The 21537-nt window shown below is 36.1% G+C and overlaps 1 protein-coding gene and 1 non-coding gene across 2 annotated transcripts in view; one reads left to right on the plus strand and one right to left on the minus strand.

Moving 5' to 3' along the window:
• The window catches only part of NLK (nemo like kinase), a 146596-nt gene that overhangs the window by 60232 nt on the left and 64827 nt on the right, over positions 1 to 21537 (plus strand). The window lies entirely within an intron of this gene.
• TRNAA-CGC (transfer RNA alanine (anticodon CGC)) lies at positions 989 to 1061 on the minus strand. The gene has a single exon. It is a non-coding gene; the product is annotated as a tRNA-Ala (tRNA).

The raw sequence follows: 21537 nt of genomic DNA on the forward strand, positions 1-21537 counted from the left end.
TTCTTTAATTGATTTCTGCCCTTTATTGTTTCCTTCCTGGTTATTTTGGGTTTCATTTGCTATTCCTTTTCTGGCTTCTTAAAATGAAAATTTAGGTTATTGATGTCGGATATCTTTTCCTAACACAATCATCCAAAGTGGTAAGTTTCCTTGTAAACACTGTTTTAATTGTATCCCACATTTTGCTCTGTGGTATTTTCATTTTCCTTCCATTCAAAATATTTTCAAATTTCTTTTGTGATTTCTTGTTTGACTCACTGATTATTTAGAAGTGTGTTGTTAATTTCCAAATATTTCTGTTTTTCTCTTGATCTTATTGTTAAAGATTTCTAATTTAATTCCATTATGGCCAAAGAACATTCTTTATGTAATCTTAATCTTTTTTAATTTATTGAAATGTTTTACAGCTCAGGATATGGTCTATCATGGTAAACATATAGCATATGCTTATGAAAAGAATTTCTATTCTGCTGTTGTTGAGTATGATGTTCTGTAAATACAAAGTAAGGAAAGGTCACCTATGTCTTTTCTGATATTGCCTAGCTGTTTTGCCAATTACTATGAGAGGTGTTAAAATCACAATTATAGTTGTGGAATGATCTGCTTCTCTTTTTAGTTCTGTGAATTTTAGTTTCATTTATTTTCTGTGAATTTTAGTTTCATTTATTTTGAAGCTCTGTTATTGGCCACATGCACACTTACGATTGCTTTGTCTTCCTGAAAAATTGTCCTTTATGTATATAGCATGCCTCCCTTTGTATTTTGAATAAATTTTGTGTTGAAATCTGTTTTATCTAATATTAATATTCCAGCCTTCTTATGATTACTGTTTACAAGGTGTATTATTTTCCATCCATTTACTTTTACCCTATCTGTCTTTATGGTTTAACTGTGTCTCTTTGAATATTTATTTATTTATTTATTTATTTGGCTGCGCCGGGTCTTTGTTGTGACATGTGGGATCTTAGTTGCAGCATGCGGGATCTAGTTCCCTGACCAGGGATCGAACCCGGGCCCTCTGCATTGCGAGTGTGGAGTCTTAACCACTGGACCACCAGGGAAGTCCCTGTGTCTCTTATAGACAGCACAGAGTGGGTAATTGTTTTATTATCCATTCTGACAGTCTCTGCCTTTTAATTGCAATTTTTAGTCCATTAATGTTTAACATAATTAGTGATATGGTCAGGTTTGGGTTACCATATTATTTTTTGTTTTCTGTTGTCTCCTGTTTTTTGTTTTTATGTTCCTTTTTGCCTATCCCCCCTCACTTTTGGATTATTTGAAGTATATTTGACTTCAATTTCCTTTTGGTATTTTGGCTGTACTTCTTCGCATTATGTTTTTAGTAGTTGCCCTAGGGATGGTGGTATACATCCTTAGCTTTTCACAGCTCACCTACAATTAATAACATATTACTTCTCATTAAATATTGAAATCTTGCAGTGTTATAGCTCTCAAACCATCTCATCCTTTATATTATAGTTGTTATATGTAGTGCATTATGAATCATAAAATAGTGATATAGGTTTTTCTTTGAACTGTTTAATGGTTTATAAAGAATTAAGAGGAAAAGGCAATCAGGAAGAAAGTTTTTGCATTAACTAGATATTTATCATTTTCAGTGTTCTTTATTGTTTTCTGAGGATCCAAGTTTTTATCTGGTATCAATTCCCTTAAGTCTAAGGAAATTTCTTTGGCATTTTTTGTATTGTAGGTCTGCTGCCAATTAATTTTCTTAATTTTTAAAAAAGTCTGAACATTTCTATTTTACCTTTATTCTTGGAAGGATATTTTCACTGAATATATGGAAGTATGAGTTATTTTTTCTTTCAAAGGCATTTCAAAGATGTTATTCCACTTTCTGTTGGCCTTCCATGGTTCCTGATGAGAAGTAGGTTGTATGTAGATCAGTGTATTTATTTACCTTGTATATAATATGTTGTTTTTCTCTTGCTGCCTTTAAGATTTGCTCTTAATGTTTGTATATCAATAGTTTGACTATGATGCTTTCATCAAATTTGGGAAAATTACAATCATTATTTCCTAAAATATTTTTTCTGTCCCATTTTCTTTCTCCACTCATTGTGGCATTCCAGTTACAAATATGCTGGCCTGTTTAATCTAATCATATAGGTCCCTGAGACTGTTCTTTTATTTTTAAAAAATGTTATGTGTGTGTGTTCTTCATCTTGGATCATTTCTATTGACCTATCATCATGTTCACTAATTTTTTCCTCTGCTGTTTCCATTTGGCTGTTAAGTTCATTCATTGAATTTTTTTTTTTTCAGAAACTGAACTTTTCAGCTCTAGAATTTGCTTTTGTTTTTATTTTTCTACTGAGATTTCTTATTTTCTGATGAGATTTTCATTTATTAAAAGCATGTTTTGATTTATTTTATTGAGGATCATAACAGCCATTTAAAAATCTTTGTTTTTTGTTTAAACCTCTGGTTGATCTCAGAGTCAAACTTGCCAAATTTTATTTTCTCTTGAGCGTGTGTTCCATTGTCTTGCTTCTTCATATATCAGATAGTTTTGGATTGTATCCTGGACATCATGAATGTTGTGTTGTATAGTGTCTAGATTCTGTTACTCTCCTCCAATCAGTGTTTATATTTTTAAATAATGGACCATATATATTTTTCTGTGAAGTCCCTATTTATGCCCTTTGCCCATTTTTTTTCTATTGAGCTGTTTCTTATCAATTTGTAAAAACTTTTATACATGAAAGATAAGTATTATTTATCATATTTTAAAATGTTTTCCTGGTTTTCTTTTTTTCTTATAGTGCTTATAATTCTTACATAGTCAAATTTGACAGATTTTTATTTTATGACTAATGCTTTTTGTTATACTTAGAAAGGTCTTGCCCATTTTAAGAACATATAACTATGGGACTCCCCTGGTGGTGCAGTGGTTAAGAATCTGCCTGCCAATGCAGGGGACACGGGTTCAATCCCTGGTCCAGGAATATCCCACATGCCGTGAAGCAGCTAAGCCTGTGCTCCAGAACTACTGAGCCTGCACTCTAGAGCCCACAAGCCACAACTACTGAAGCCCACGTGCCTAGAGCCCATGCTCTGCAACAAGAGAAGCCACCACAATGAGAGGAAGCCTGCGCACCGCAACAAAGAGTAGCCCCTGCTCGCCGCAACTAGAGAAAGCTCACGTGCAGCAACGAAGACCCAACACAGCCAATGATAAATTAATTTGGAAAAAAGAATGTATAATTATTCATCTGTCTTTTTCTCTAGTGATTTTATGGCTTTATATTCAGCCTATCTATATATTTTGTTTGTTTTGGCATAAAGATTATGGTAAAGATATAACTTTCCCCCCCCTAAAGTAATTAGTTGTCCCAGCACCGTTTGTTGCATAGTATATCCCTTTTCTGTTGATTTGATACATTTATCATTCTGTAAAATTTTATATCTTTTTGGGTCTAATTGGGTCTGTTTCAGAATTTTCTGTTTTTTAAAATTGGCATGTATTTATGTTCTAATACCATACCATACTGTAATTATTATAACTTTTATAGCTTATTTTATCATTTTTGTAGCTATTTATCACTGTTTATTCTTTTAGATAAATCTTAGAACCTCTTCCAGTTATCTGTTGCTGCATAACAAACTACTCCAAACTTAGTGACTTAAAACTCAGTAATTTTATTTGTCCACAATCTGTGGGCCAGGTGTTCAGGCAGGGTTGGCTGGGAATTCTGCTCCACATGACGTTGACTAGGGTCACTTGGTGGTATTCACCTGTGAGTTTGTCTAGTCTGAAGGGTTAATGGGTTTGTGTCTTAAGAATTTATGGCCATCTTTAATCTGCCACAGAATCATTTTATCAGATATTCTCCAAAATCTTTTTGGAGTATTAATTGTAATTTTGTTAAATGTATAAATGAATCGATAATTTACATCCTAGTACTATTTTCCCACTTAACTGTGGCTGTGTAACACCACCTGAAAACTTAGAGCTAAAAAATGACATGCTCCTGAATCTGCATTCTGATGAGGAGGGCTCAGTGGGGATGGCTAGTTTCTGCTGCATTTGGTGTCAGCATGGACAGTTCCAAGGCTGAAGGCTGCAATCATCAGAAGGCTTCCTGACCTAAACGGTGCCTAGACTAGGAAGATCCAAACAGCTGGGGATGGAAGAAGTAGGGCTCCTGAAGCATCTTTTTCACTTGTGGTCATTTCAGCATTACGGCTGCAGGATAGCCAGCTCAAAAGGCCAAGAGAGGGCTTCCCTCGTGGCGCAGTGGTTGAGAGTCCGCCTGCCAATGCAGGGGACACGGGTTCCTGCCCCGGTCCGGGAAGATCCCACATTGCCGCGGAGCGGCTGGGCCCTTGAGCCATGGCCGCTGAGCCTGCGCATCCGGGGCCTGTGCTCCGGAACGGGAGAGGCCGCAGCAGTGAGAGCCCCGCGTACCGAGAAAAAAATAAATAAATAAAGGCCAAGAGAGAGGTCTTGTTTGATTGGTTTATGTTTGGGAGAATTTCAGCATTTGAATAACACAAGTCACAAGCCTTCCCCCAGATTCAAGGAAAGGGAAGAAAATAGGCCCATCTCTCTGTGAGCAAAATGGCAATGTTTTGAAGAGCATGTGAGACTAGTACTGTTATTGCGGCCATTTTTGGAAAAGAATCTGCCGCACTCTTCTCTTTCAGACACGTGGTTTATTCTGTTTATTCAAGTTATCTTTTGTGTTTTTCCGTAAGATTTTACATTTTTATATATCTATTACCTACCTATCCTCATCCCTTATTAGAATTATTCCTGTATATCTTCGATCATTGAGGATCTTTTCTCGATGTTATAATTTTTTCATTTTTTGATATGATTTTGATATTAAAAAAGGCTTTGTCTTTGCAAATCAGATTAGTAGAACATCTCCAATGTTATATAAATTTATTCTACCTTCCTTATATGCTGTAGTAACTCTTTAGAGGACTTTTAGGTTACATGTTTAAGAATAGCCATTTGAAAAGGGAATAGCACTTCTGGTTTTTTGGTCCAGTGTAAGAGAGTTTAGAAGTTGCCATTCTGTTCTAAACAACAGTGGTGAAGTGGAAGGAAGTTTTATTTTGTATCAGTCTTGCAACTTTATATATAGTGTTAAAAATGTTGTGAGAGTGACAAGGATGAGTCCTGTAGATTGCTCTCTGGAAGTTTAGACATTGAGATTATGTATTGCATGCCTTTTTACTTAAAAAATTAAAATATTTTTTGCACTCACTTTTTAAAAGTATGGTTTATTCTTTTTTCTGAACTTTGAAACTTTTGTAATGTGAAAATTTTTGTTTGAAAGTTATTTGTATTCAGCCATATATTAAAAACAGTTCAAGAGAGCTGCTTCAGATAGTCACTACATATTTAAAGTCCTAGAGATTTAATTAAGGGAATTTTTAATGTATATTTATAAATCATGTAATAACGGATTTGGAAATATGCTTACATTTTAAATTTTGTCTGGTTATCACAGTGGTGGCAAATTAATGTCATTAGTGAACTTCTGAAACCAAGTTCTGAATAAATACTTTTGAAAACAGGCAAAACTCTACTCTCTTCCTAAACTTAGCAGGTTTGTAGGTTATACTTCTGTTCCAAGGGAGATAGTTTTAAGATTGATAAGCTCTTTGAAGAATTTATTCTGACCACTTTACCTACTAATTTTTGACTCATACCTTTATCATTTTGTATACTCTCATTCTATTTGTATTATTGGTTGTAGTTGCTACTTAATAAGTGAAACACTTCAGAATTCCTTTTCAACTTGAGATTCCCCATTTACCCTTTGTCTAGTGATGAATGTTTCCTGCCTGATGTTCACTTTATTGGTCACCAAAACTACTATATTCTCTAAGAGCAGGCAGGGATTTTAAGATACCATCTTGGACTAGATGTAAAGCTGCCTTTCTAGCCTCTTTCTTAGGTAGACCTTGGCAGTTCTTATTTCTCTGGTTTGTTTCTCCTGGGGATTTGTGTGACCTGATAACAAATTGCTATATATAAACAATCATTTTTACTTTATCAAAGTGGGGCCAGTCACTGGAAGACAGGAGATAGATTTTAGTTATCTTTATTAGATGTTGTAAGTGGTAGTTTTCAGATAGACTTTTTTTGGCAAACAAACTTGACATTTCTCATCCTCATAACTTTGATGGTTAGTTTCATCTTTCCTGAAGTGAAACTGACAATAAGCAGAGCAAGGCTCTCAAGGAGTGATTCAGGATTCATGTGGAAGTAATTTGCAGTTATTTGATAGGAGGTGGTAGTAATAGTCTTGAAATCTTTTTGTATGGAACCCTATAGGTTAAGGAAAGCCTTTCTTTTTCTTTTTCCTGGGATGGTATTTTGGATATAAGTAGCAAAAGAAACTCTAAGAACAAACTGAGGTTGTCCTAGTTCTCAATCCATTTTGTGGTTTTCTTGTGGTCGCTTTCTCTGACCTTCCACTACTAAAACTGTTGCGCCATTAAATCCCAGTTTAATTCTGCTAGGCTTCTGTTCGTCAGGTGTTTTTTTTTCAGGTGTTCTCCTCAGTAAAATGCCAGGCAGCAGACCATTTTCCTGTATTCAGCTACATTCTGCATGACTAACTATCTTGATTGCTATACTGAATCTTCACCTTGGTTCAAGGTTTTCTGTCTTAGCTGAAGAGAAAGGAGACAGGCACCTACTTTCACCCAGTGCTGTCTTTCAAATTCATATCCCAGAGGAGGACTGAAAATCTTCCTACCACGTAATAATATACACCTGATAGTCTAACTGTGGTATAACAGGTGGCTAATGAGCTGTAGCTGAAGCAAATGAATTCCTCTTTACCTGAGATTTTATAGTTTGTAATTTTATATATATATATATATATATATATGTGGGCTGGTAATATAAAATTTTTAAATCATTGTTTGGTCCATAGGCTGGTATGCTTCAGATCTAAACCTAGGATGGTATTTTCTTCTTCCCTCTAGCTGTCTTTTCAAGTGGGAGAAAATATGGATTACTCTTCAAAGGGATACAGGTGTCATTTGCTGGTGAAAAATGGATTTGGGAAAAAGTAAGGAGTCAGTCATCAGTTACACCCCTGCCAGGTGTTTGGGCAGCCAAATCCTTCCCCTGTCATTTCTTGAGTGAGCCCTGAAGAAGACCTGGTGATTTACCCATCGACTGGCCATAGAAGAAAGCCCTTGTTATCTGTTAACAGCAGCATTCCATTCCACCCCCATTTCCCCACGTGGGTCTGTGGTAGACATTGTTAGCTAATTATGATCACACTGCTCATTAGAGTCAGTTTGCTCCCTGCATTATGCCAGCAGGCTTTTCTGCCCAGAGCCAAGGGTGAATTTAGCCCTATGCTAGAACACCAAGATATGAAAAAAATTGTTTGCAAATTTGATGTTCCTATTGGGGGTGATTTATTTCATTTCCATTTTATGGTTGAAGAACCTAGCATAAAGTGACGTTGAATTATGATTTGTGTGCCTCATTATATCTACGTTGTTGAAAACATACCTCAAACAATTTGTTTCTTACATTTTCTTAGTTTCGGGAACTCCCTGGCGGTCCAGTGGTTAGGACTCCATGCTTTCACTGCCTAGGGCACAGGTTCGACCCCTTGTCAGGTAACTAAGATCCCATAAGCCCCACGGCCAAAAAGAAAATTATCTTAGTTTTTAGAATATTTTTGCATATTCAGAACTTATTATCCTCAACTAAATTGTTTATTATACAGTGTGCTTTATTTATATGAACAAAATAGTGCTTTCCTGTACATTTAAAATCATTTTCAATTCATATATAATGAAAATACATGAAGTATCTCAAAATTTCTTCTGTAAAATTGGGGTATGTCTTGCACACCATTCTTATATGCCAGCAGATGTGTTCCAGGTTACATAACAGGAAACCATGGGAAACAAAAACTGATAAATGCAAGAGCTATATACCATAACAGTTGAGTAGGAGACAACATCTCACTGTTAAAATTTTTTTTTTATATTTATTTAATTTATTTATTTGGCTGCACCAGATCTCTTAGTTGTGGCATGTGGGATCTTTAGTTGCAGCATGCAGGATCTTTTAGTTGCGGCATGCAGTATCTTTTTTAGTTGTGCAATGCAGGATCTTTAGTTGTGGCATGTGAACTGTTAGTTACGACATGTGGCATCTAGTTCCCTGACCAGGGATCGAACCCCAGCCCCCTGCACTGGGCGTGCGTAGTCTTAGCCACTGGACCACCAGTGAAGTCCCTCACTATTAAAATTTCAATTCAAATAAATCAAAAACTAATTGCTCTCCGTAACATAATAAGGTAAATTTTTGAGAGAATAAAATGGAAATAGTAGGCGTGTGTGCTTTAGTGCACAGATTTGAATACACACAATTTTTTAGTAGCTTTCAGCATAAATTTTACATGCAGCATCTTCATATTATGGTACAAAAACTAAGAAATGAGTAGCAAAACATAGCTGGTTTTCAACCAGACGAAAAAGAAAAATACATACTACAAAAGGCTATGTACTACTTGAAAGACATAAACACCACCGTCACCAATTTTTCAGCTCTTAAGACTGGCAAAGCTAAACTTAAAGAGTTTTGTTCAACTCTACCTGCCTTTTTTGACAAGAAAAGAAAAAATTTATATATAATGGACTAGCTAATCTCAAAAGGATCTATGAAAAGAACAGAGTGATAAGGTAGACAAAATTAACATAACTACTGAAGTGGATAGCATTTATAAAAATATAGAAACTAGACTTTAAAAATCTAGAACACTACACAACTAGATACTTCGAATAAATCAATTGTAATAGGAAACACAAGACAATTTGCTAGGATCACTGGTGAATATTTTTCAACATATAATACCTATATCATAAATAGCTACAAAACACTGAAGGCTATTTTGTGAGGCAGACAGATATGGTGCCTGATAAGGACAGAACATAAAAATAAAGGCCAGTCTTCCAAAAGGAACATGAAAAGATGCTGAACATCGCTAATTATTAGAGAAATGCAAATCAAAACTACAGTGAGGTACCACCTCACAATGGCCATCATTTTAAAAAATCTACAAATAACAGATGCTGGAGAGGGAATAATGGAGAAAGGGGAACCCTCCTACATTGTTGGTGGGAATGTGAATTGGTGCAGCCACTGTGGAAAACTGTATGAGGTTCCTCAAAAAACTGAAAATAGAGTTGCCAGATGATCCAGCAATCATCATTATCTTGTGTATCCCTTAACTAATTATCATAGTCATAGTTATTGATATTTTTTACTACTTTTGTCTTTTAACCTTCAAACTAGCTTTATATGGGATTAATCCACTATCTTTACTATATATTTACCTTTCCAGTGAGATTTATTCTTTTGTATGTGTTCTTTTTTTTTCTTTGGCTGCACCATGCAGCATGCAGGATCTTAGTTCCCCAACCAGGGATCAAACTCATGCCCCCTACAGTGGAAGCATGGAGTCTTAACCACTGGACTGCCAGGGAAGTCCCCTTATATGTGTTCTTGTTACTAATCAGTGCTGTTTCTTTTCAGCTAAAAGAAGTCCCTTTAACGTTTCTTATAAGACCAGTTTAGTGGTGATGAACTCCTTTGCTTTTCTGGCAATCTTTTTTTGGAATCTCTCCTTCACTTCTGATTAATAACATTGCTGTGTAGAATATTCTTTTTTTTTTTAAATATATATTTACTTATTTATTTGGCTGCAGCAGGTCTTAGCTGCAGCATGTGGGATCTTGGTTGCCACATGCAGGATCTTTGTTGCCATGTGTGGGATCTTTAGTTGTGGCATGCAGGATCTAGTTCCCTGACCAGGGATCAAACCCGGGCCCTCTGCATTGGGAGTGTAGAGCCTTAACTACTGGACCACCAGGAAAGTCCTGGAAAGATAATCTTTGTTGGAAGTTTTTTTTCTTCCAGCTCTTTGAATATATCATGCACAGCCTTCTGGCCTACAAGTTTCTGCTGAAAGATCTGCTCATAGCCTTGGGGGGGTTACCTTGTATATAACAAGTATTTTTCTCTTGCTGCCTTTGATATTCTCTCCTTGTCTTTAAATTAGCATTTTTAATTATAATGTACCTTGGTATGGGTCTCTTTGGATGTTTCTTATTTGCAGCTCTTCGGGCGTCCTGGATCTGAATGTCTTTTTCCTTTCCCAAATGGGGAAGATTTCAGCCATTATTTCCTTAAATAATATTTCTGCCCCTTTCTCTCTGTTTTCTCCTTCTGGAAGCCCTGTGATGCAAATGTTAGGCCATTTGATGTTGTCCCATAAAAGTTCCTTAGGCCATCTTCACTTTTTCTCATCCTTTTTTCTTTTTGCTGTTCTAACTGGGTGAGTTCCACTGCCTTCTAGAAGTTGACTGATTCTTTATTCTGCTTCATCTAGTCTGTTGTTGAACCCCTCTAGTGTATTTTTCAGTGCTGTTATTGTATTCCTCAGCTCTGTGATTCTAAATATTTGGTACATTCTTAATATTTTCCATTTCTTGTTGAAATTCTCACTGTGTCTATCCATTCTTCTCCCCAGTTCAGTGAGCATCTTTAGGACCATCACTTTGAACTCTTTATCAGGTAAATTACTTATCTCTGTTGTTTCATTAAGGTTTTTTTTCCGTGAGGTTTTCTCTTGTTTCATTTAGGACATATTCCTCTGTGTCTTCATTTTGCTTTATTCACTGTTGGTTTCTATACAGTAGATGAAGCAACCACATCTCCCAGTCTTGAAGGACTGGCCTATGTAGGAGATGAACCTTATCATTCAACCCTACTTCAGCTCTTGGTTGTCTCTCAAACCTTTGTGATTGTCCAAGCAGCTTATTATTATTATTTGTATGTGTGTGTGTGTGTGGTGGGGGGGGGGGTATGCCGGCCTCTCACTGTTGTGGCCTCTCCCATTGCGGAGCACAGGCTCCGGACGTGCAGGCTCAGTGGCCATGGCTCACAGGCCCAGCCACTCCGCGGCATGTGGGATCCTCCTGGACCGGGGCACGAACCCGCGTCCCCTGCATCAGCAGGCGGACTCTCAACCACTGCGCCACCAGGGAAGCACCCTGTATTTTTAATAGTTCCTAGTAGTTGAGGATGTGCTAAGACCTGTCAGTGTCCCAAAAGGGAGGGTCTCAGCACCCAGATTCAGGACAACTAGAAGCCAGATCCTCAGGCATCAGCTTTTAAATGTATGCAAATATATACAGTCTTTTGGGAGTACACGTATAAGCCCTGCTGGCCACCAGAGCCAGGAGGGGTAGAGGTGTCCCCAGCAGTAGTAACAAAAATCAAGGCACCAGATGGGGTATGAGCTTCTTTCTGGGTGACACAAATCATTACAGTCCCATGGGACCAGGACACAAAATCCTCTGGCCTCCAGAGCCAGGCAGTCAAGAGGCATCCCCTAAGCGGCAGTCACAAAAATCAGGGCACTAGACATGACACTTGAGCTTACTCTGTATATGTGAACAATAAAACTTTAATGGCAAGCATAAAATAAGTTAGAATAAATGAGGACTGATACCCTGGCTAATGGGAAGGCCAAGTATACTAAGATCCCACGTTTACCTTATGTATTTAATATTTAACCAAGTAAGATACATATCTTAAAACCTTGCTACCAGTAAAATCAGCATCACCTGGAAGCTTCTTATAAATGCAGATCCTCAATTCACCACTGCAGACTTAGTGAATCAATCTTCACCTTAAGACTTTAAGAATTCTGGGTGATTCTTATGTACCTAAAGTTACAAAAGCACTTTGTTTAAAGCAGTAGTTCTTGAACCTGAGTAAAGTCAGAGTCAGCTGGGAGCTTTTAAAAATACAAATTCTTAGGAAGTAATGAAATAAGGTTGTTTTGTTTTTGTGTTTCTTTTCGTAAAGCCTACCAGTTGATTCTGATGTGCTAAATTTGATGGTAGCTGCTTCAAAGAATTTGATTATATGGCAATAATGTATATATGAAGAAGTTATAAGACATATTAAGTGATAATTATCAAATAGTATTGGTTGAAAAATAAACAAGTAAACCATAAAACAAAGTAGCAGTTCCAAAGATTGATTCATGGATTCATTCATTCAGTTCCAAAAAGTAATTCCTCATTGCATACATTATAGGAATTTCCAAGTGAATTAGAGATTAACAAAACGCTGATATTAAAAGAAAAAAGGAGAGAGAGAAGTTATGATTTTTCTGTATTCTTTGAAATGTGAAATCTCTGTGGGTAAATAGAAAAACTATATAAATATCAAGGGGGGAATTATAAAGCATAAAATCAGAATAGGGTCTAGAATATTGTAAACAGTATTCTGAGGTGACGTTTTTGTTTTAACAGCTTTAGTGAGGCATAGTTTACATACCATAATATTCACCCATCATGAGTATGTAATAATTCTGTAATTTTTAGTAAATTTCCACTGTTATGCAATCATCACCCTGACCCAATTTTAGAACATTTTCATTACCCACAAAACTTAACCATTTGTGGTCAATCACCCATTCCAATTCCCAACCCTGAGCAACTACTGATACGCTTTCTGTCTCTCTAAATGTCTCTTCCAAAAATTTCTTATAAATGGTATCATATATTACATGGTCTTTTGTGTTTGGCTTCTCTCACTTAGCATAATGTTTTTGAGGTTTAGCCATGTAAGTGGTAGCTTGTAAGGAAGTAGTATTTGTTCCTTTTTATTCTCTTGTATAGATGTATCATAGTTTGTTTATCCATCCACTAGTTGATGGATTTGACTCGTTTTTCAGCTATGGTACCGCTATGAATATTCACATAGAAATCTTTGTGTAAACATATATTTTCATTTCCCTTGTGTAAAAATGTAAGAGTAGATTTGCTGAATCATATGATAAGTTTATTTTAACTTTTTCAGAAACAACAAAACTTTTCCAAAGTGGATGTACCATTTTACATTCCCACCGGTAACATGTGAGGGTTCCACATTTGATTGGAATTGCACTGAATCTATAGGTCACTATGGGGAGATTGCCATCTTAACATTGAGTTTTCCATCTCTCTGTTTAAGTCTTCTGTAATTTATTTCAGCAATATTTCATAGTTTGCTGTATATCTTAAAACTTTGTTTGTTAAACTTGTTCCCTAAGTATTTGATTTGATTTGATTCTGTTGTGAATGGAATTGTTTTCTTAATTTCATTTTCAGATTGTTCATTGCTGGCATGTAGAAAAAATGGGTTTTTGTATAATAATCTTGTATCCTGCAACCTTGATAAACCTGTTTATTAGTTTAAGTACTGTTTTTGTGTATTCCTTAGGGATTTCTACATAGAGGATCATGTCATCTGCAAATAAAATCAGTTTTAGTTTTTCCTTTCCAATTTGGATGTTTTTTAAAAAAAATTTTTTGGGGGGGCCGCTTTTTCCACTGATGAGACCCTCCAATAAAATTTAAATAGACATGATTGGAGCAGACATCTTTGCCTTGTTCCTTGACCTTAAGGGGAAGCATTCAGTCTTTCATTATGAAGTAAGATATTAGCTCTGTTTTTCTTATGCCCTTTATCAGGTTGAAGAAGTTTTCTGTTTCTAGTTTGTTGAATGTTTTTATCATAAATGGGGGTTGGATTTTATGTTGCTAGATTGGATTTCCTACTCATGGATGTTTTCATTAATATTTTTGAAGGATATTAAGCTATAGTTTTTATCTCTTGTGATAAAGGAATTCAGTCCTTTTGTCATTGTCTGACTTTGGCCTCATAGAATGAGTTGGGAAGTGGTCCCTTCTCAGTTTCTGGAAGAATTTGTGAAAGACTGGTAGTGTTTCTTCATTAAATGTTTGATATAATTGACCAATGATGCCATCTGGACATGGGCTATTCATTGAGGGAATATTTTTAATTAATAATTTGTGTAGGGTTAGTAGTGATGTCCCCTTTTACATTCCTGATTTTGTCCATTTGTATCTTTGTTTTTTCTTGATCAGTTTAGCTAAAGGTTTATCTTTGACCTTATCAAAGAACGAACTTTTTATTTCATTGATTTTCTTGATGTGTTTTTTTCTTTATTGTTTCCATTGTGATTTTATTTCCTCTTGCTTGGTTTGGGTTTAATATGCTCTTTTTCTAGTTTTCTGTAGATAAAAGCTTATATCTCACTGATTTGAGGGCTTTATTTTCTATATAACTGATTAAAGGTATACATTTTCCCTCTAAGCAGTGCTTTAACTGCATCCAATAAATTTTGATATATTGTGTTTTAATTTTTATTCAGTTCAGGTATTTTCTAATTTCTTTGTGATTTCTTCTTTGTTTTGTTTCATATTCTAATATTGGAATTTCTAAAATTTCTAACATCTGTAATTTAATTCTACTGTGGTCTGAAAAACATATTTTGGTTTCAGTCCTTCTTAGTTTATTGAGACTTGTTTTTTAACTTAGCATTTGGGCTTTCCTAAAGAATATTCTGGAGAAAAATGCGTATTCTGTTCTTGTTGGGTAGAGCGTTCTGTAAATGTCACTTAGGTAAAGTTAGTCGATGGTATTTTTTTAACTCTTTTCTGTCCTTGCTTAATTTCTGTTTAGTTGTTTTATCTTTGAGAGTGGGGTATTAAAACTTCCAAATATAATTATTGAATTGTCTGTTTCTTCTCTTCTGTCAAGTTTTGCTTTGTGAATTTTGAGAGTCTATTTTTAACTATGTAGACCATTTATAATTATCATATATGTGTTTACCCTTTTATCTTTATGAAATGTTCCTCCTTGTCTCTAGTAATATTTGTCTTAAAATCTGTTCTGTTTTGTATTAACATAGTTTCTGCAGCTCTCTTGTGGTCACCATTTTTATGGTATGTCTTTTTACCTCTTTTAACTTCCAACCCATTTTTATTGTTAAATCTAAAGTGTGTCTTTTGTAGACAGCATATGGTTGAATCTTGCTTTTTAAAAATTGTCAATCTTGGGACTTCCCGGGTGGCACAGTGGTTAAGAATCTGCCTGCCAATGCAGGGGACACAGATTTGATCCCTGGTCCGGGAAGATCCCACATGCTGTGGAGCAACTAAGCCCGTGCACCACAACTACTGAGCCTGCGCTCTAGAGCCCACGAGCCACAGCTCCTGAGCCTGCATGCCACAACTACTGAGACCCATGTGCCTAGAGCCCGTGCTCTGCAACAAGAGAAGCCACCGCAATAAGAAGCCCGTGCACTGCAACAAAGAGTAGCCCATGCTCGCTGCAGCTAGAGAAAGCCCACGCACAGCAACGAAGACCCAACGCAGCCAAAAATAAATAAATAATAAATAAATAAATTTATTTTTTTAAAAAAAGCTTAAAAAAATTGTCAGTCTCTGCTTTTTATTGAAGTATTTAATCCATTCACATTTAGTGTAATTATTGATTGATTGAATTTACATTTGCAATTTTGCTACAGTATTTGTTTTCTATATATCTCGTTTCTTTAGTTGCTGTGGCCTTCCTTTTTATCTTTTGTGTTAAATCCATATTTCAAAATTGTATTTCTTGTTTTGTGTCAACTATTTTTCATTTGACCATTTTAATTCATCTCTTGATTTTTTTTTTAATCCTCCTTTGGTTTTTTAGTTATTTTATTATTTGCTGTTCTAGGGATTGCAGTGTACATCTTAATTTCTGAACAATCTATATCAGATTAATAGTATTTTAATTCTGGTAGAATGCAACAACTTTGCTCCAATATAGCTCAGTTCCCTCTCCCTATTGTGCTGTTATTGTCATATATATTACATCTATATATGTTAAAACCAACAATGTATTGTGCTATTTATCCACGTATTTGCCATTTCTTGTTTTTCATTTCTTCCTGTGGATTTGAGTTACCTTCTGGGGGCATTTCCTTTCAGACCAAAGGGATTCTTTTTTTTCCTGTAAGGCAAACCTGCTGGCAACAAATTCTTTTAGTCATTACTTATCTTGGATTGTTTTCACTTTGCCTCTATTTTTGAAGGACAGGGTCTTTTTTAACTGAATATAGGATTTTTGCCTGCCCCACTACCACCACTGCAATTATGGGGTTCCACTTCCCTCTAGTCTTCGTTATATCTGATGAAAAGTCAGTCATTAATTGTCTTGGTTTTCTTCATATTTCAATTATTATTTTTGTCTTTAACTTGATCTGTGGTTGACTGTGAAGTGTCTAGGTGCAGAATTCTTGTGTCTATCCTACTTGGGAGTTTTTGAGTTTTGTATATTGTTCTTCATCAGATTTTGAAAGTTTTAAACCATTATTTCTTCAGATATCTTTTTTTCTGCTCCTTTATCTCTCTCCTATTTTCATGGTACTCCCATTAGATGTATGTTGGTACATTCAGTGTTGTTGCATAGGTCTCTGAGGCTCTGTTCATTTTTCTTCAAATTTTTCCTCTCTGTTCTTGAGATTGTATAATTTCTATGGATCTTTTATGTTCACTGATTTCTTTTTTCTTCTGCTATCCAAAATCTGCTTTGGGCCAATCTAGTGAATTTTTCATTTCTAATATTGTATTTTTCAACTTTAGAGTTTGTTTCCTTCTTTGTAGTTTCTATTTCTGTATTGAGATTTTCTATTGTTTTGTCATTGTCGCCATATTTTTCTTTAATTCTTTGAACATATTTATAATAGCTGCTTTTGAAGTTTTTCTGAATACAGCATCTGGGCCCACTAAGAAACAGTTTCTGTTGACTGCTTTTCCCCCTGAGTATGGGTCATGTTTTCCTTTTTTTTTTTTTTAACGTCTTGTAATTTTTGTTGTTGTTGTTAAAACTGGACATATTTGGTAATATATTGTAACAACCCTGGGTCTGATTCCTCCCCATCCCTCCTCCCATGTCTGAAGGTTGTCTTTATTGCTGTTGTTATGTATGTTTGCTTATATTTAAGTAACTTGACTTAGTATGCGGGATCTTTCTCCCCTGTGGATTGCAGCCATTCAAGTTTTTGCTCAGTTGTTTTTGTTTTCATCTTTACCTTGGCCTTCTTGGAGTCCCATAGCTTAGTGGTCAGCCAGTGATTAGTTAAAGGTTGTGCTCAAACATCTTGAGCCAGTAAGGCTTCTACCCTTTGCTGAGCCTTTTGTGAGTGTATTAGGGAACTCATCTAGCTTTCAGGCATGCCTCAGCTTTTACTTTCTGCTAAGCTTCTCATTTCTTCCCTTCATATGTAGGAAGCCTCCTAGTCAGCCCTTGATAGGTGGAGAGCTTAGGACCACTCCAGTCAACTCTGAGCATATACGCAGCCCCCAGTTAGCCAGGAATGCATAGAGAGTTTACCAGGCCCCCCTGTGGTTCTCATTTCCAGAATCTCCTTATTAAATTTCTGGATTTCTGTTAGTCTGCACCTCTTCCCAACTGGGACAACAGCCTCAGGCTAGCAGAGCTGTAGGCTTTATCTCTTCTTTTCTAGTTGGGTTTAAATGGTTTTATTCTCAATGCCACTGGGTATGGGTTTTTTGCCTTCCATTTCAAATCACTTCAGCAGACTCAGGCAGTGAAGCCGCTGGTTTCCGTGGCCAGCACTTCCCAGGTACTGCATGGACTGTGCTTGGGGTGGGGGGTGAATAAGGAGCAACCCAAAGCAGTAACACCACTGACTTCCACTGTTCTTACCCAGAGTTCTACATTTTTCATAAATAAACACTTTTAAACTTGTCATTTGACTTTAGTTGTTTTCTGGAGTCCTGTAATGGTTGTTTCTGACACATTTGTCCAGTTTTATAGTAGTTTTGTTGGGAGAGGATTTGCTGATTTCTTCAGTTTGCCACAGCTGGAAGTCTTGCCTCCTGTTTTGTATTTGCAATATTTTGGGGTTTGGTTATTTTTAAAAGGCTAACTAATTAAGAACCTGAAGGACATCTATATATCGTAGCTGCTTCAGCATTTTGCTTCACAATACAAGTTAGGAGATTGTGATTAGATTAGGGGTGGGACTGTAGTTCTGCTATAATTCTGCTGACAGCACTGTCCTGTGGAATGCTCCTTAATAGCATATTCTTGTGTAATGATGAAGAAGACGTTTGTTTTTTTTTAAGCAAGCGAATTCTTTTGGAATTCTATCAAAACATAAGGAAGATATTATGTATACTCCTCTCTACAGAATGAACCAGTGGCACAAGGAAAGTTATGATAGAATCCATTGGGCTGGTGTAGGTGTGTATCTATATGCAAAAAAAAAAAAGAAAAAAGGAAAGAATCACCCTCTTTAAAAATTACTCATTATATAGATCTCAATCTAAAATGCTTTTTTATGCTCAAATTTAACTGGGAAGTTAACCTTTACCTTTCTAGTTATATAATAACACACAGAGAGAAACAATGCGAAATAAAACATACAGCTCTGTGATTTATCACAAAGTACACACCTCTAGCCATCATCCATATGAGAAATAAGACATTGGTAGCACCCAGAAGTCCTCTCTTCTCTGCCCCATCATTAAGTACCCCCCCAAGATAACCATTGTCCTTACTTTTATGATAACCACTTCCTTTCTTAATAGTTTCTGTCTACTAAGTGTGCATCCCTAAACATTAGAGTTTAACTTTGCTTATATTTTTTATATAGAAATCTTATTATTCATTTGTGACTGTTTTCTTTGGCTCAAAATTATGTTTGTGAGATTTATCTATGTTGTTGCATGTAGCAGTAGTTCATTTTAATGCTATAGAGTATTCCATTATGTGAATATACAACAATTTGTTTATCCATTTTGCTGTTCATGGATATTTGAGTTGTTTCCAGTTTTAAGGGTATTAAAGATATGGCTGCCATGGACACACACACTTGTTTGTGTCTTAGTGTATAGGTACACAAATTCCTTTTGGGTATATACCTGAGAGTCAAATTGCTGGGTTCCAGTGTATATTTATTTTCATTTTAGTATATAAAACCAACCTGTTTCCCAAAGTGATTGTACAGTTTACACTTCTACTAGCAGTGTATTAGAATTGACATTGCACCACATCTTCACCAAACATTTGGTATTGGCAGACTTTTAAACATTAGTCATTTTGGTGGTTATATCGTACTTTCTCATTTGGTTTTAATTTTCCTTTCCCAAATGACTAATGAGGTTAAGCTCCTTTTCATATGTTTATTGGCCATTTGAATTAATCCTTTCTTGTGAAATGCCTATTCAGGCCCTTTTAAAAAATTGATTTGTAGGAATTATGTATGTATCTGGATAAGAGCCCTCTGTTCCTTTTTGCTCCTCCAGCCTTGCAGTCTCCTCTAAAGCCCTCTATTAGCAGAGCCTAACCTGAAGCTAGCTGGAAAAACCAAAACATGGTTTGCAGAGTCTTAGCCCCAGTATTATAGAGCAGTGTTTAGACGGATGGGCTTGAAATTGGGAAACGCTAGCTTAAGGCACAACCTTCCTGTCTGCAGAGCCACCTTTATGATAAGCCAAGTGTCTAAATATGGGAGAATCTGTTTCTGAGCCATATTCCTATTTCATTGGTCTATTATATTAGCTAAATTACTGTGGCTTTATAATAAGTTTTCTTATCTGGTAGAGCAACTTTTCCCACCTGATTCTTCTTCAAGGGTGTCTTAGCTGTCCTTGGCATATTTGCATTTCCATAAAAACTTTAAGACTAATCTGTGTAGTTTCACAAAAAGAAAACCATTTCATGTTTTGAATTTCACTGAGTCTATAAGTCAATTTGGGGAGAATTGAAATTTTTACAATATTGAGTAGTTTTCTAATTCATGAATATGGTATGTTTCTCCATTTATTTATGTCTTTAATTTCTCTCAGTGATGTTTTTTAGTCCTTTTGTGTAAAAGTCTTGCTTAGCTTTTCTTAGGTTTAATCCCAATATTGGATCTTTTTAACATTATTATGAATAACATTTAATTTTTTTTCATTTCATTTTTTTACTTTGTAATTTTACAAATATACATTTTCTTTAGTTTTGAATAATTAGACCCCATTAACTTACTACTCAAATTCAATAATTTCAATATTTGCTTTGTTTCAACAATATTTATTACTGTAGTATTTTAAAACAAATCTTAGATCTCATATCATTTCACCTATGTATACTTAGTATATACATCTCTAGAAAATATGGAAATTTAATTTATAATCATAATTTTAAACCATATTCAAATTTTCCCTTTTATTTCAAAAATGGCAGTTTACTGTTGGTGTGTTCAGACAGTTTACTTTTAACTTATAGCATATTGAGACTCACATTTTATGTTAATTATTAAAATATTAGCTTAACCACTAAACTATCAAATGATAAAGCATTCTCTATGGCAATTAAAAACAAAACTTTTGTGACTTCCCTGGTGGTCCAGTGGTAAAGAATCCGCCTTACAATGCCGGGGACATGGATTAGATCCCTGGTTGGGGAACTAGGATCCCACATGCCACGGGGCAATTAGGCCTGTGTGCCACAAACACTGAGCTCGCGCACCTCAACTAGAGAGCCTGCATGCCCCAAACTACAGAGCCCACGCGCTCTGGAACCCGCATGCCACAACTATAGAGCCCACATGCCCTGGAGCCTGTGTGCCACAACTAGAGAAGAGAAAAAAACCCACACGCCACAACTAGAGAGAAGCTCACCTGCCTTAACGAAAGATCCCACGTGGCTCAACAAACATCCTGCATGCCACAACTAAGACCTGACGCAGCCAAAAATAAAATATAAATAATCTTTAAAAATAATAATTTTAAAACTTTTTCTGATGATGTGAAGTTTCTGTTTCTAAATTCATTACAATTTTTGACATTGGTAAAGCCATAATCTTATAAACCTACCATGTGAGTAAAACTGTCCTTTTCTTTCATTTGATGTCTTCCACATTTATGAAACTAATGTACAACAAAAACTACCATCTTTAAATTTTTTTAAAAAATCTTTATATTCCTCAGTGTTCCTGTTACTGAATACATATCTTTCAGGAATTCATCAATGGGATTGAAAGCAAGCATATTTTTGTGTGACATAGTTTTAGTTTTGGTTACCCTTTGTAACCTCCTGTTGCCCAAAGTTGTTAAAATGCAAGAAGGAGTTGCAGTTGTGAATTATTTTCCTTTGTGGTTTTGTACAGAAACCTTTCCTTCATTGCAGCTGGTTTTCCTCCCCATACAATGTTCACAGGTCTATTTCTAGAAGACTGTGGGTAGTGTGCCATGAAAACTTGGCAGACTAGGCTATGTCATGTTCACCCTCTAACATGAGAAAATCCCCCTTGAAAAGGCAAAGGCAATGTGGCAACTTTTGTGCAGGCCGGTCAGACTCTCACAGAGATTTTTTTTTTTTTTTTTTTGTGGTACGCGGGCCTCTCACTGTTGTGGCCTCTCCCATTGCGGGGCACAGGCTCCGGACGCGCAGGCTCAGCGGCCATGGCTCACGGGCCTAGCCGCTCTGCGGCATGTGGGATCTTCCCGGACCGGGGCACGAACCCGTGTCCCCTGCATCGGCAGGCGGACTCTCAACCACTGCGCCACCAGGGAAGCCCTCTCACAGAGATATATGACAGTGACTGAGGAGGAAGAGTCTCTCTGTCTTCCCAGCATCTACAGTAAGGA

Source organism: Phocoena phocoena, chromosome 19 (assembly GCF_963924675.1).
Source record: "Phocoena phocoena chromosome 19, mPhoPho1.1, whole genome shotgun sequence".
NCBI classification, from domain to species: domain Eukaryota; kingdom Metazoa; phylum Chordata; class Mammalia; order Artiodactyla; family Phocoenidae; genus Phocoena; species Phocoena phocoena.